Below are 16,867 nucleotides of genomic sequence, written 5' to 3'. Positions count from 1 at the left end.
TGTTCATGAGTGAAAGAGGCCTGTATGAGCCACATTTGTCACCAGGCTTATCGGGCTTAAGCAACACCGTTATGACAGCTTCCCATAGGGAGGGTGGACTCTCAGAGTGATTCAGCCCACACCTCCAATAGTTTGGGAGCAAGAATCACGACATGTTCCTGGTAAAACTCAGAGGTGAATCCGTCTGGTCCCGGTGCCCTGCCCTTCTGGAGGTCCGAGATGGCCTTAACAATCTCCTCCCAACAAGATCGGGGAATCTAGTTGGTCCCTGGTTGAATGGGAGATGCATGTTGTGGGGATCTGATCGAGGAAGTCTCATGTGTTGCTCACTGTGTTCCGGAGGTAATGCATAAAGGTTAGTGTAAAACTCAGTAAAGATCTTCAATATCTGCTGTTCCGACCATTGTGGAATGCACTGTGTGTCCTTGACAGACAGACACAATCTGGGCCTGGCCCCATTCCCCTCTCCATCCCCCTAGTTTAGCCAGTGTCTTCCTCGGTCTCTCGCCTTCCCCATATCTCTGTGCCGCCTGCGGGTGACTAAAATAGCGAACCTCCCTCATGCATTGTGTCTCGAAGACCTCAAGCTCCTCCCTTATTTGTGCAAGTTTGATAGGGTCGGCTGCTGTCGTGCAGTCTAGTTCCAACTCCTGCAGTTTGGCCTCAGGACGGCTCAGGTCGTTCCTTTATAGATTTCAGTAATCCCGCTTCCCTCGAGATGGACATTCCCCTGATGTATACTTTGAAAGCGTCCCAGCGCACCCCGGCAGTAGTGGCTTGTAAGGTGTTACATTCAAAGAAGGTCACAATATCTGCCAGTATGTCAACTTTGAACACTATGTCGAGGAGGGCAGCAGATTTGAAGCACCATGTGCTACACGTAGGCATGGATGATCCCAACTCCAACGACAGAGTGATCAGGGCATGGTCGGACAGTGTACGAGTAAGTATAGGGGCCTTGTCTATCTTCCCTATCAAGTCACTAGACACCAAGAAGAGATCAATCTTGGAGGAGCTATCATGTACGGACGATCGACAGGGTTCTGGGTGTAGTTCGCATTCTATCCAATCAAGTGTCAAATATTATGTTAATGCCCCCCCACCCTGATGATCTGGACTCCCACATAGCCCAACAGGATAGAGGCAACAGCATCAAAGAAGTCCACATTGGGCCCCTAAGTGTTCATTAAAAGGTATTCCCTATTTACCATCGTGCAGTGTAAGATAATATACCTGCCCTCAGGGTCAATGTAGCTTTTTTGGAGTGTACATTTAATCGATTTATGGATCAGTGTCAGCACACCTCTGGCCTGTGGAGAGTAGGTTATGTAAAATCTATTGGGCCCCCAGGACGGTGCGATACTCATTGCCAGGCGACTTCGGGCGTGTGTTTCTTGCAGCATGAGTATTTTAATTCCATGTCTCTGGGCGTAGGCCGTCATTTTGCGGGCCTTGGTGTAGTTACTCAATCCCCGGATATTCCAGGACATTATGTTTATGGTCATTTCATTGTCCTAGGATACTTCCCAGCAAGTATGACCTAGCGTGTCTGCCGGTAGGACTGTTTCCTATATGATGCCCTTCCATGGTGTGAAAAGCCGTTCCGCCTCTGCCATTTTTGGTATAACTTCCCCAAACAAGTCCTCCTCTCTCCCTCACCACCCCATCGCAACTGGCAGTATACCCACCCTCCCGCGAATATCAACATACCCCCCCAAACAGGTGTCAGTGAACCAAAACCAACTTGGCCCAACAGAGGCCTGCACCCAACAAACCCTCCAGAGTAACCAATGCAACTGCAGTGGGGTGCGCTCCCCACTGCAATCAACTAAGCAGGAGCAATGGAGTACCAGAACTTTTATTCAAGACCGGCGGTATACATCACCAGGAAGCAGTTTCATCACACCAGCAGATATAGTAACAGAGAACAGTGCTAAAGAAATTGTGGAAGTAGTCTATCAATTCCAAATATCACAGGCACAATGTGGTGTATCAATAGACAAAAGTACCAACTCGTGTTTCATTGTATCAGGCATAATAAATTTGGGGGTTTCCCCTATTGTAGCCCACATGACAATGCATAACACAACTCAACACACTATTCACCCATGTAATGAGGAGCCAATAAATTCAATACTATCAACCAAAAAGCTGAAGGATACTAGTTACCAAAAACTAGGCAGATCAGGAGCAATCCTGCTATTGTTAGTCATTGTCCATGAGGTCCTCAGCCGGATTGTTTTGCGGTATCTCTGCCTCTAGTGTAGTTTCTCCCTAAAGTTGAACTTGAGGTGTGCCGGAAACCGTATTGCGTAGGAGATGTTCTGTTCCCTTAGCATCTTTTTCACACCGGGAAACTGGTGCCTTTCCTGCTACACTCCTACAGAGAAGTCGGGGAAGATCCTGATTGTTTGGGAGCCGAGGCGCAGTTCCCCTTTCTCACGTGACAGACAGAGGATAAGATCCCTGTCCCTATAGCTCAGAATGTTAGCAATGATAGTTGTGGGAAAGTCTCCGGACTTGGGTCGTGGAGACAGGGCACGGTGAGCATGCTCAACGGTAAAGAAGGGGGACAGATCAGGATTGTCCAACAGCTCTTTAAGCAGGTTTTTCGACTGCCAGAGCCCTGCTGCCCTTAAGAGCATTTTCCAGAACACCTATAATTTGTATATTGTTTCTCTGTGATCTGGACCCCAAATCGTCGCATTTCGCTTTTACGAACTTCATGTCGCGGGTAAGGGAGGCGACTGTATACTGAAGGGAGTGCAATCCATCTCCGTTAGCTCCAATTCTAGACTCCTCTTCAGTGACCCTGGTGCCAGCCTGGTCTAGCTGAGATTCGAGTGATGCGACGTTAGCGTTTATATCATCCAACTTTTCGTGGAAGGAGGCTAAGTTCATAGCCATGGATTCCATCATCACAGTGAGATCAGGAGCTGGTGTGTCCGGGGGCGAAACAGGTTCTTCCTGGTTAGCCGATGGGTGATCCAGCTCCGGTCTAGGCGCTACCTTAGCAAACCTATCCATGGCGCCCACTTTGTTGGCACCCCGGGATCTGTTCGACATCTCTGTTCAGCTGAAGGTGCAGTTGAACCCAAATAGATGGTGCCCAGCCGTGGTACGTTCTCACTTTCTATACTAGGGCTGATCAGCGCTAAGTGGTCACAGCAAGTGGTGGTGAAAGTCTGGAGTAGAAGCACAGCGGAACAGAGGCAGCCGGTGGGAGTTGGCCTGTTAATTGTTCAGTGTTCGGGCCTGACCAAGCAGTGCGGGGGTGGGGACATCAATATGTCAGCACGGCCCATCCGGCAACCAATCGCCCAGATAAATGGGAGTATGGATGATACAGGACGCAAGGGTATGAGTGATATATGCGTATATACTGTCCCCTTCACAAGGCCCGTGGCTGGTTGCAGCATAGCAGGTGAATGCCCAGGCAAGTATTCATGTGTGCATGGGGTATGGTGTTCAGTAGGTCCATGGGGGGTTCATGTGTTCAGTGCAGTTGGGTGCACCCAGATAGCGCCACGTATGCTTCCCAGGGGCCCCCCAGGGAAAGGGGGGGCTCAGTGTGCGGCCCCCGATGCAAGTGTAGATGATGTTAGCGGCAGCAGGGAGTTCCGTCTGCATCGGGGCCTACACCAGGCAGCAGCATGCTGCGCGGCAACCCAAAATGGCCGCCACGCAGCACAGTGGTGAGAGCGTTAATGAGGGGCCCAGAGATGCCGCAAGAAGGGAAGATGAACACTCACCCGGACCTGCCGCCACACTCATGTGTCCCCCCAAGTTTCGGGGGCAGTCATGCCCGGGACCTTCACCTGCACCAGGGCTCGCTTCCGGTTGGAGTCCAGGGGGCCGTTGGCGGGGCGCCAGCAGCAGGCCAAGGCCCAGCAGGGCTCCACTGCGGTTGTAGTGTGGCTCCCTGCAATATCCCCTACTCAGAGTCGGGTGTCAGTCCTAGCCAGCATGGAGGCCGAAATGTTATGCTGAGGTACTCTGGGTCCAGTCCTGGGGCCTCCAGTGCCACACGGGCCACCCGCTGAGCCTGACACGGCTCCACCGCAGGGACAGAGCTCGATGGTGCAGGGGGCTCCAGAAGGAGCAGAGCACCCAGCTCCGGATGCCCCTCCTGGTCCCTCCCGAGAGGGATCAGCCGGCGACGTCAACCACTGCGATGATACCAGGTGGTGGAGGGTAGTCACGGATGCCGGCGACACCAGAGAATGTAGGGATGCCGCGGGTGCCGGCCCCAGTCAAGCCGCAGCTCCGAGGTGGCCACCCAGTAGGTCGACACAGCACAGGCCGTCCCGGCCATCAGCGCGGCCGCTCACAGAATCAAAGTTCGGCCAGCTGTAGTCTGGTCACGGCACACAGATTCTCCCCAGGATTCGAGGTAGATGTGCCTCAGTCCTTCTGCTACACGCAGTGGCAATTATAGCTGGAAGATGACAAAAATGCTGCCGTTGCAGTCAGATTAGCGTTGATGGTAGACGGAGCTCTCAAGCTAGGCAGCCATTTTCCAGGCTGCTCAACAACGCCCCCATGCTCCAAGAAATTTGAACATATCTGCCATCCATTGTGCAATCTATGAGATTTCATTAGCAATACCTTCTACTTCTTCTATCATCTGGCCATGGAGTTTCGTCAGCATGTCTATGGCTTCTGTCAAAGTTCCATTCTCGTCATGGTGAGAAGGTATAATTGTGCAACATGATTCTCCAATTTTGGCACAAACACCTCAAACACCTCCATCCATGGCTGTAATCATATCCAGAACGTTTCTATTCTGGAGAGCCATTAGTCTTACAGCTCTGTTCTTCTCTAATTGCTTTGAATCCTTTAATAGTTGTGTTAATTGTCTGCAGCAATTCCCATCTGGTGATTTGTAACCACTTGGTATTTGCTCCTACCTGGATTCTTGGCATAAAGATCATTGTGAACATTGATGAGGTCTGGCTGAACAACCTGTGTTCATACGGGATGGCATCAAAGGCTTCTATTGATTTAGCAGAGAAGTAGTTCTCTCTCTTTGTTGGAGTTATCAGTTCCACAGATCTCCTTTTTCTTAGATGAGCATCTGCTTTTGGAAAACTGTCAATGTTCAGGTCCCCTTTAGGAATCACCAATGCAGAAACATGGACATTCACTATTGTGCAAATTCCTCCCCAGTCTTTAGGCAGTCTGATGTAGGCTTTTGATCCACAAGCCCAATATTCATCCATGATTACTGGTGTTCCATGCATCATTCCTGGTGCATCGAATATTCGTCCACAGTTCTGATTTTCTCCCAATTTTCTTGAACCATTGTTCCTGAAGCAAAACTTAGAACATTATAATGGTACTATTTGCAATGGTCCTCGCCTGTGTTTGACCCATGTCAGTAGTTTAGCAAGTCTTGGCCATAATGGCTTGCATCCATTCTGTACTATATTAATCGTAGGTTGGTAACAGCCAATAACTGCCCATGCTCTGCAGATCACCACTCCGTTTTCCCATCTGTCAGGTGATAGTACTGTTCCCCGAATTTGCATTTGTCCTCTGTTCTTCCATCTGCAAGCGTCTTCTGCAGATTTTCCTTTGACATCAAGTTTTTTGTTCACTTCCCATCTGATGCCAGTTCCTTTCACTCCAGGCTTCTCATATCTAATCACCTGATTTCTCATATGGGCTCTGTTTCTTGTCTTTATATCTTGTATGTAGTCATCTTCATCTGGATCTGTCTTTTCAGTTGCCCATTTAAGAGAAGCAACACTTCCCATAAATTGACCTCTTGTTTTGCAAAGTGCTATGTGCGAAAGACAATGGGCCTCATTACGACCCAGGCGGTAAGTTACCGCCTGGGTCGTACCTTTACCACCATGGCGTAAACTACGTTTACGCCATGGTGGTTGGCGGACTTACCACCCCATTCCGAGGTTGGCGGGGCGGTAAGTCCCCAATCCCCATTTACCCTTCCCCATTCCCATTTTTGCCCCATAGGGCATAATGGGAGTGGGGAAGGCGTTAATTACGCCACCGTAAATTACGGTGGCGTAATTAACATCAAGGTCCCTTAGCGCCATGGATTTTAACACCTGCTAAAAGCAGGTGTTAAAACCTCCATGGCGCTAAGGGACCTCGGAATCAGGCGGTAAGGGTCGGCGCTGTTTACGCCGCCGTAAACCCCTTACCGCCTGAGTCGTAATGAGGCCCAATGAGCTGTCTGGACATCGATTTCAATTGTTATGAAGATCTTTGACTTCCCCATGCTGTATGGCAGGAGTGCACATACGAAGCAGTCTTCACTCGACGTCCTTCTTCCAATTTCTTTCATTTGTTGGTACCATATTTTGTTTCACAAGTGTGCTGTGCTGTCTAGATAATCATTCAGTTCATAATTGTCTTCTTGGGTGCTTCTTTTAATTCTCAAAGTCTTCCTGTAGTTTTCTATAACCACATCTCTGAATACCTCGGTATAACTTCTTCTGGCTGGTTGATTTGCAGGAACATCCATCCGGGCTACCTGCGTAGAAGAAAGTTCAGCAAGTCTTTCTTTATCTGTCTTTTTTCTTGCAATGGCTAAGAACGGCCATATAGATTCTGCTATCATCTCTGCACGTGATTGTCTTGTGGGACTTGTGTTTGGGCTTCTTGTCAGTTGACCAGGTGTGTCTGCATGCATTATCTGTCTGGGTGCAACCTTTGTCAATCCCTTATTTTGCTTGTTTCGCCGACCCTGTCTCAGGCGTTCAAAAGTAGTGTTTGAAACAAGTGTTGTGTGTGATGTATTACTAATAACATCCATTTCAATCTCAGGTACCTGTCCATTCTTTCTAAGGACGGGAATGACTATGAATGGCCTGTGTTGCTTTGTAGTTGCCACGTTTACCTTTTCCTTCTACTCAGACACATATATAGGAACCTTTGCATCATGTGCTCCTATATAGAAAGCAGTTCTGTCAGTGAAAGCAGTGTAAGTATGAATACAATACATGTGTGAATAACAGTGATAGGTGAGCTTGCAGCACCTGCTCCTAGGGCATTGTGACCGTCTGTCCTATTGGGGTAACACACAATTGCTGCTCTGGTTGCCCATCTCGATCATTTTATGCTAAGGAGGGAAAAATATTTCTTTAATGACAATGCATTTTTAGATTGCTCCTGGAATTTATCTTCTGCAGCATTCGTCCTCGATCAACTAGCTGCTTTCTAGAACCAATTTCTCCACCAGTTGTGGTGCAAATGTTCCTTTATCTTGAAAAAAGATGATTTCTACGAGCTGCTATACATTCTGCTTTATTAAGCAGTTCCCAATCAATACCTTGAAGCTGCTTCAGACCAGATGACATTGTAGCTTCCATGTCAGCATGAACAAAGTTTTAGGTTTCATCACTTCCTCGATCTGTCCCTCGGAGGAAAGTTTCTATACAGCTCTGTGGTTTCTTTTAGAATAGATTGCTATCTGGATTATGATGCCTTCCAGGATCACATTCCTAAGAAATGACACCACATCTGTGTGTATTCCAATGAGATGCAGGTATTCTTCAATTAAACGGAAGAACACCACACTGACCAGTCTATGTGCTGCGTCAGGTGATAGGGGCATTTGTCTTTTCCTCACTGAACTCGGGCAACTGTAATCGTGCGTGCTCCGAAACCCCTGGAACTGTTGGGCCCACCCCAGTTCCTTTCACCCAGAAGGACTTGTCAGGCCCCAAGGAAGTGCCCCAGAGCCTCATGGACTCAGTCCTGGCGCCATTGGCGCCAGGCTCATGAAATGGGCTGAACTTATTGATCTACTTAATCTGCCTAGTGAGGCTGAGCCTTCTGTATATCCAGGGTGTGGCAGAGGGACTACTTTTCCTGAAGAGAGACAGGGTGTGGTAAAGGGACTGCTTTACCTGGAACTACTTGCAAGGCTATTTAAGCCACACCCGGCAGGCAGAACACGGTTCGGGTTATTCTGCACTCCTGCAGCGTAACGCTCACCGTGTCTGCTCTGTCCTCGGGTTTCTACAGCCACGCCCGTCTGAGATTTCCATCCATCGGTGCCTGGAAGAAGAAAAGGAGAAGAACAGTTCTCCTGTGTTACTACAGCGACAAAGGCCTTACCTGCAATTCCGTCCATCGGTCTCGTCTCCAGCTGGTCCTTCGACTGCCGCTCCTGTTGGGAAAGGACTTCTGCGCAGACTTCCAATACTCACCCGGGATTCTGCATTCCTCTTGGTTAATTCGGAGCGGTTCTTCCATTCTTCATCTTGGGGCCCCGCCGCGCCTGCAAAAAGGGAACAGAAAAACAGCAGGTTAGTCGCGCACAATACAAAACGAACAATTGTTCAGCCATTCAGCGCCACTCATCCGCGCTAATACTCACCTGGAGGCAACCAGTTCAGCATCCTAGGAGAGTCAATTCTTCTTCTAACATTCCGTACGAAGCCGCGTCTGCAAGAATGACAAAACACGTTTAAACCTTGGAACAATAAGACTTTGAGCATCTATACCAAGCTGTCATTGGAATAGAGACTTACCTGATTAATCCAAGCATTCCCGAAACACAGCAACAGACACTCTGGAACAGTGGTAACTGCCCAGAGGAAGACTGAGCCCACTGCGCCCCTGCTGAAGGTCAAGCAGGACGGAGAGCCAACCTAGGTGAGCTGGAGAGGAGTCGGGCATCAGGAGGTTGCAGGAAGTGGGACCAATCCAACCCACTCATTGGCTAACATCTTGTTTCAACATTGCAGGCTAACGCCTCCTGGGGAGATAACAGGGGAGAGGACACCACCATACCATCAAAACTACACCAGTACAGATATCGGTCATACGACTACATGCTACGCCCCCGTGGAGACCAGGTGAGTGTGACAGAACGCAAAGCCTTCTACAAATTCTCTACCTGGACGTCATGGAAACCTCAGAGACAGACCAACTAGCCCAGCTTTTGGGGGAACTCGGGCCGAGGTACATTCGGCCCGGCAGGAGACCAATGCTTTAAGGAGGGAATTGATCGTGGCTAAAGATCGTACCGATGAGCTCGCTAAACAATTGCTTCAATCCCAGGCGGGGCAAACACTGTTACCGGATTGGGGTCAATGGTTCCGACCACACCCAGCAATCCAGTTCAAGTGGTCCTTCCAGGAGCTGTACCTTTGGCACCTCCAGAACGCTTTGCAGGAGACCCAAAAAGGTATGCGGTTTTCATGAACCAGTGCCGACTACATTTCCTATGTAGGCCACGGGCCTTTCCAAACAGCCAATCAAGGGTAGCCTTTGTATTGTCTTATCTCAGTGGCAGTGCTGCAGACTGGTCGGTACCTCTAGTCAATCGGGACGATCCCATCTTGCGAGACTTCCAGAGGTTCCAAATGAACATGGAGAAGTTGTTTACCCGCCACTCTCAGGGTCAGGCATTGTATAATGAACTCTTGTCCCTGTGCCAAGGCAATCAAGATCTGTTGACGTACATCGCAACCTTTAATAGACTGATAGTAGAAACTGATTGGCCAGATGACAAAAGAAGAACTCTGTTTTACCGGGGCTTAAGAGGGGAGTTGAAGGATGTTTTAGCTCAAGTGGTCAACCCTCCTAGTGATTGTGCGGAATACATAGATCTGGTGGTTCAGCTTGATCATAGACTACAGAACCGTAAGGCAGATCGAGCTAGAATGGACACTCAGGCTTTTGTACGCCCAAAGGAGAATGCATCCAAGACATCTGACTTGGCCGAACCCATGCAGATTGGAGGATCCAGCCGTTAACCAAGGCTGAAAGAGATAGAAGAAGACAACAACAGCTATGTTTGTATTGCGGCTCGGCCGGCCACTTCCTTAGAGACTGCCCTGTAAAACCACCCAAGAAGGCAGTCGGAGTTGCCGGCAAGGTGGAAACGGAGCCGGAGTCGGAAAACTTCCTCGCCCGACAAGCGTAGAGGTCGCTTGTCGAGCGAAAAGAAGGACTCTCGGACCTCGCACCTCGTCTTGCCAATGATCCTCACAAATCACCAACAGCCGTCTCAAATGCATGCAGTCAGAGCATACATCGATAGCGGAGCCATTGGAAATGATATGGATCACGATTTGGCTACAAGGATGAATCTTCCTCTGTGCGGAAAGGCAACTACAGATTTAGTCACCACTGTCGATGGAACTGAGATCGCTTCGGGTCCAGTGACGCATTCGACAACAGAAATGACACTTTTGTGCCAAGACGGACATCGGGAAGACATCGGGCCTCATTACGAGTCCGGCGGTAACCGAGGCGGTAAAACCTCCTGGTTACCGCCGGACTCGTATTACCATTCCGCCTCCGTGATTCCCGGAATTACCGGGGCATTACAACCCCGGTTTTCCGGGAATCACGGAGGCGGAATGGTGTTAATCCCCATTCCCATTGAGTCCTATGGGACTCGATGGGGATCATGGAAACACCGGCAGCATCTCGTAATGCTGCCGGTGTTTCCTCGTCCGCCTGTAGGCAGGCGGTGTTAAACCCGCCAGGTCAGACCTGGCGGGAACATCACCTCCCACCTGCAGGAGTTGTGATCGCCTGGCATGGAAACAACAGTGGCGGCGGGTTTACCGCCACCGTTGTTTCCATACCGGGCGATTTGTAATGAGGCCCATCGTGTTCGATCTAATCAAGGCTCCACAATTTCAAATAATTCTGGGAATGCCATGGCTAAAATCACACAATCCTTGCATCGACTGGCGTGCTAAGAGGCTGACCGTCTCAGTCGAATGTGCTCGTACCTGTTACCGAACAAAGGAACCGTTGGTTAAGGAAGTCGCAACTATCATGAATCTGACTAATCCGCTACCTCCAGAATACCAAGACTGTCAGGATGTTTTCCAGAAAGACCAAGCGAATACTCTTCCTCCCCATAGATTGTACAATTGTCAGATCGACCTTATCCCTGGTGCACAGATTCCATGTGGCAGAATCTACGCACTTACAGAACCTGAAAATCTGCATTTTAAAAAAGTATCTGGACCAATACCTGCCGGTTTCTTCCGCCCATCCAAGTCCCCAGCAGCCTCACCCTTGTTCTTCGTGCCTAAAAAAATAAATAAAAAAGGGAACAGAAAAACAGCAGGTTAGTTGCGCACAATACAAAACGAACAATTGTTCAGCCACTCAGCGCCACTCATCCGTGCTAATACTCACCTGGAGGCAACCAGTTCAGCATCCTAGGAGAGTCAATTCTTCTTCTAACCTTCCGTACGAAGCTGCGTCTGCAAGAAAGACAAAACACGTTTAAATCTTGGAACAATAAGACTTTGAGCATTGAACATCTATACCAAGCTGTCATTGGGATAGAGACTTACCTGATTAATCCAAGCATTCCTGAAACACAGCAACAGACACTCTGGAACAGTGACGTAACTGTGCCCAGAGGAAGACTGAGCCTACTGCGCCCCTGCTGAAGGTCAAGCAGGACGGAGAGCCAACCTCACCAAACTCAAAGGTGAGCAGGAGAGGAGTCAGGCATCAGGAGGTTAATGTTAATGTTAAAGGTCATTTGTACCGTGCACTATCACCACCGGAGTGGTCCCCTGGCGCTCTGGCGGCTCTGAAAGAGGGAGGGAGGGAGGGGTGGGTTAGTGGGTGGAGGCTGGAAAAGTGCAAGATTGCAGTGATGTGCTGTTGGCAGCCTCAGCCCGGTGGTTCCGTCGGCTGGGCCTGGGGTGTATGCGGCCGGTAGTCGTCGTGTGCTGATGTGCGCGTCTATGTGTGTTTTTGTTTTGTTGTTGCAGTGTAGTGAAGTTCGTGCGGTTTGCTGTGCTGGAGGTTTGTGGTTGTGTTTGGTTTGGAGTTTGAGAGGTGTATGCAGAGAAGGAAGTTGTTAGTGGTATTGGTTAGTTGGCATCTCTATCCTGGATTGAGCCGGTTGGGCTCGTGTAATCTTACGCAACGGGATGCTTGTACACCCTGTGCCTCAGGAGGTACGTGCTCGTTTTTTTTTTTTCTCCATTCGAGGCCGTTTGAGGATTTAGCTGTCCCCTCCGCCCGCTCCCTTAATAACTTTGCATGCTCCTCACCCCCCCACATGACTAGCGCAGCTGCTAGTGTCCATACTTCCGTTTGTGTGGTGATTAGTTGTGTCTTGTCCGTTCCACAGCTCGTGGTACCTAGTTGTGGCTGTACGGGTGATGGGGGATGGTGAGGGTTGGCTGGAGTCGTTGCCTCCGTCTCCCTGGGTCTCGCAGGTGGACCCCTGTGTCAAGGTCCTTGTTGTTGAGTCATTATTGTTGTTTCGGTTTTAGTCTCTGGTTTTGAAGAGCCAGGTTTTTAGTAATTTTCTGAATTTGAGGTGATCTTTGGTGTTCCTTATTATTTTTGGGATGCTGTTCCAGGTTTTCGCGGCTAGGTGGTAGAAAGCGGTTCCTCCGAGTTTCTTCTTGATGTAAGGTTTTTGTTCCAGTCGGATTTCATTGGTTGACCTGAGCGGTCTCGTTGGCTTGTAGATTGTTATTTTCTTTTGTAGGAATTCTGCTCCTTGTCCGCTGATTGCCCTGTGCGTTATGCACATTGTTTTGAAGATGATGCGCTGTTTTACTGGGAGCCAGTGTAGTGTTTTTAGGGCCGGGGTGATGTGGTCTCTTCTGGATAGTTTGAGGAGTAGTCTGGCTGCTGTGTTTTGGATCCTTTGTAGCTTCTTCAGTAGGTATTCCGGTATACCGAGGTAGAGGCTGTTTGCATAGTCGATGCTTGACTTGATGAGGCCGACGATGGTGAGTGTTTTGTGTGTGAAGGAGAGGAAAGGTAGTATTTTTCTTGCCGTGTGGAGGAGGAAGAAGCATTTCTTGACTGTTGCGTTTATTTGCGGTTCTAAGGTTAGGGTGTTGTCCATCAGGACTCCCAGATTTTTTACTACCTTAGATGGTGATGGTGCAGATCCCATTTCCGTTGGCCACGGGATGGCGGTTTCCTTTTGTTGGTTTTTGGATATGATCATGATTTCGGTTTTACCTGGGTTGATTTTCAGGTTGTTGGCATTCATCCAGTTGAAGACTTCTTTTAGACAGTCGGTTAAGTTTGAATGATCGGCTTGGGTGTCTTCGATCTTGTAGATGATTTGAGTGTCGTCTGCGTAGTTGTAGCATTTGATGTTGTGTTTCTTGAAGATTCTGATTACTGGGGTTTGATAGATGTTGAAGTACAGTGGTGATAGTGAGGATCCTTGTGGTACTCCACAGTCGTTGACTCGTGGGGTAGATTTGAATGGTTTGATCCAGACGGTTTCAGTTCTGTCTGCTAGGAATGATTTAGTCCAGCGTAGCGCTGTGTCTGTTATGCCTATGTCTGCTAGTCTTTTGGTTAGGGTGTCATGGCTAACTGTGTCAAAGGCTTCAGAGAGGTCGAGCAGGATAAGGGCAGATGTTGTGTCGGAGTCTGCGTTTGTTTTTAGGTCATCCCAGATGGATAGTAGTGCTGTTTCTGTACCTCTTGTGGGTCTGAAGCCGACTTGAGCTTGGTCTAGCAGGTGGTGTTCTTCAGCGTATTCTTGGGTTAGTTTGTATACGTAGGTTTCGAGGAATTTGGCTGGGTAGGGGATGTTGAAGATTGGTCTGTAGTTGGAGAGGTCGTCTACGTCCCCGCTTGTGTTTTTCAGAAGTGGTTTGATGAAAGCCGATTTGAAGATCCTTGGTACTGTTCCTGTTGCCAGTGATAGAATTTGGAAGGTTTCTGAAGTATTCTGCTGGTGTTCCTTGTGCGAGGATTGATTTGTAGATGTCCGGGGGACAGGGATCCATCGGTGAACCCGCTTTCTTGCTGTGTTTTACCAGCATTGCGAATGCCTCTGCTGATATTTCGGGGTAGTTATTGAGTTTGTGCTGCGGTTCTGATTTGGGTTCGTTTGGTTGTATGTCGCTGCTAGTTGGTCTCTGTTGGATGGTTTGTCGGATGTCGTTGATTTTCTTTTTGAAGTGGTCTGCAAGATTGTTGCATAGTTTCTCCGAGGGGGTTGGGGTGTTGTCACAGCCTGGTGGGTTTCTCATTTCTTTAATGATACGGAACATTTCTTTTTGTGTGTTGGTGGCATTTGTGATTCTGTCATCAAAATGCCTTCTCTTTGCCTTTTGAATTTCCTTCTTGTATGCGCGAATTTGCTTCTGGAACATTGTTTTGTTGTCTGGGTTGTAATCTTTCCTCCATTCCATTTCCATCTTTTTGTTTTCTTTTTTCATGGTGCTTAGTAGTGGGGTAAACCATTTTGCCATTGCTCTCTTTTTTGATGGTGTGAATGGTTTTTCTGGGGCCATCTTGTCAATTGTATCTGCAATCCATTTGTGTAATATCTCAGCTTTCCCGTCTAGGTCAGCTAGGTCTAGTTCTGTTGTTAAGGGCTTGGTTAACTCCAGTTGTTCGAATAGGTTGCCTTTTTTGACGTCTTTCCAGTTTCTTTTTGTGGTGGCTGTGAGTTTGCGAGGTTGGATGTAGACTTGAGTAGGCAGAGTGATTACGAATGGGATGATGAGATGGTCGCTCCACAGTATTTGTATTGGCGGTGCCGTGGTGATGAGTTTTTCCTCTGCGAATATTGCGTCCAGGGTGTGTCCTGCCGAATGAGTTGCCCCTTTTACTAGTTGTCGTAGTTTCATGGTGGCGAGTTGTTCAATCAGTGAGTTTTGGGAGTTGGCATGACTGTCTTCGAACCAGATGTTGAAGTCCCCCAGTATGATTAGGTGTTCGTGGTTGATTGCTATGTTGGTTATGGCTTCTATGAAGTTGTCGACGAAGGATGCATCATAAGTTGGGGGTCTGTACACCAGGATGAATGTGATGTTGGTTTTTGGGCTAGCCGTTAGGTGTATGACCATGGACTCGCTGTTGGGGATGTTGAGAGGTTCGTCTGTTCTTATTTTCAGCTGTTCTTTAAAGGCTATTGCGATGGTTGCAGGAAGTAGGACCAATCCAACCCACTCATTAGCTAACATCTTGTTTCAACATTGCAGGCTAACGCCTCCTGGGGAGATAACAGGGGAGAGGAAACCACCATACCATCAAAACTACGCTAGTACAGATATCGGTCATACGACTATGTGCTACGCCCCCGTGGAGACCAGGTGAGCATGACAAACTTCAAAAACTCTTCAGTGATGATTATGAGCAATCTTCTAATGATTTTTTCGTTGTCAGTATTACCAAGAAAATCTGAAATGCAGCAAGTCCTCCCAACCAGTGACGGATACGTACGTTATACCAACTCAACATACATAAGTATATGCCTAGAAAGGTCATCACTGGGTAACACCATGAGTAACTCCGAACAAGAGCTCTGTATGGAATGAATCAGAATACTGTATTCTTTGCTGTCCATCGTGGATATGCCATGATCAAAGTTTGGCATATCCTTATTCTTATCAAGGTTTACGTGTGCCTCAGTCCAAAGTTGATAACCTACTGTGGCTTTCACAAATGCATTCTTCTTTTACTCTTCAACTAGGATGCACAGAGTGTTTGAATGTGTCCTTTTACCCTTTTATTTATAGCTGAAAAGGGTATGTCCAAGTTAAGCCACAGTCCACTAAAAGTCCTTCAAGCTTTCCACTTGTCGGGTTATGTGCCCTTCTTCCTCATCATGGATCTCGTCTGAACGTGCTGTGGTTCTTCCACGATGTTTGTAGCTTCTTCGCGGTGGGGTGTAAGCAGAGGTGTCTCTCCGGCGTAGATCTTTGTGTCTCCCAGGAAGATCCAAGCTCGCCTACCCTGCACTTTGACAGCAGATAGCATGACGTCCTCGACAATGAAAGGACCGTGAAAGCGGGCCTTGTCCCACTTTTTCCTTGTGTGATTACAAATCAGGATCTTGTCACCTTGGTAAATTCTTGGACGTAGAAATTTGGGAGTTTGGATTGTTGAAGCATCTCTGTCAGGATTGTCTTCTGGGAATGTTTATGTATATTAAGGTAGGTCCTATGTGTGGGTTAATTCGTTTTGGAAATTAATTTAGAAGAAAATGTTGAGGTGTCATATTTTTTTGTGAAGGTTTCCTTAACTTCAGTTTAGTGTACTGATAGGAACCCAAGCCAAGATGGAGGACAAAGTCAGTGAGCTGATTGGCTGGCAATTCCTTTTGTATGGTGGAAGGGAATACCAACTGCCTTTCATCGTTTTTTCGACAGCTGAGCGGGTCTGGCGTTTCAGGTTATCCAGTGTTTTGGGCCTAATCTGTGTTTCAACAGGAACAGGAGTTCGCAGAAACAAGAATCATTCCAGTGTAGTTAAGAACTGGTAGCTGGTTTCACAAGAAGCAGTGAATGGTCCATTCATTAAGATACGTGACTAAAGACTGATAATTTTATTTGTGAGTACAACCGTTTGAACCATTTGCTGAGAGTGTTGGTGAAAACTAAGTTTCAAGACATTCCGTCTTTAAAATAACTATTTGTGCAGCTTGTATATATTTCGGTTTATTGTGCTGGTTATATTGCGCATTTAATATGAACTGCGAGTGCGCGAGCCCCGACTCTATTGAAGTCTGTTCAAGGCTGCCCACGCTTACGCAGAGTCACAGGAGATTGATTGTATAAACAGTTTTTTTTTTCTTTTTGTTATTTGACTCTCTACACATTAAAGCGTGTTTGTAACGCTCGTGTGCTGAAAGAAACGGCTTTGTTTGTTCTGTTGACAGCTGTGATTCAGTGTCAGCTGTCAACTGCTCGAATGCATACACAGATCCTGTTTTAATAATTAGGTTATTGTTGCCGCCCGCACCGAATGCATTCGGAAAGCCATTTGAGTGTCAGCTGTGTGTTGAACATTCTTATTTTCAATATACACAAACAAAGTCAACAAGAAGAGATTCCATTCTCGTGATCAACTTTGTTATGTAGTTTCCCTTTTTTATGCTTGTGAAAAGGAAATGTTTATTGGTTTTATACGT

At 47.8% G+C, this 16,867-nt stretch overlaps 1 protein-coding gene across 2 annotated transcripts in view; it reads left to right on the top strand.

Annotated features, from left to right (window-relative positions):
- LOC138503670 (solute carrier family 13 member 1-like) overlaps positions 1–16,867 on the top strand; it is a 989,022-nt gene that overhangs the window by 19,121 nt on the left and 953,034 nt on the right. The window contains exon 2 of one of the 2 annotated variants that reach the window (XM_069623569.1): positions 14,937–15,047. The exons of the other annotated variant lie outside the window; for it this stretch is intronic. The gene's annotated coding sequence lies outside the window, so the exon portion shown is untranslated. The remainder of the gene's footprint in view (positions 1–14,936; positions 15,048–16,867) is intronic. 2 annotated transcript variants of the gene reach the window in all.

Source organism: Ambystoma mexicanum, chromosome 11, assembly GCF_040938575.1.
Source record: "Ambystoma mexicanum isolate Mex_15411 chromosome 11, UKY_AmexF1_1, whole genome shotgun sequence".
In the NCBI taxonomy this organism is placed as follows: Eukaryota; Metazoa; Chordata; class Amphibia; order Caudata; family Ambystomatidae; genus Ambystoma; species Ambystoma mexicanum.
This window is presented reverse-complemented; position numbering and strand designations above follow the sequence as displayed.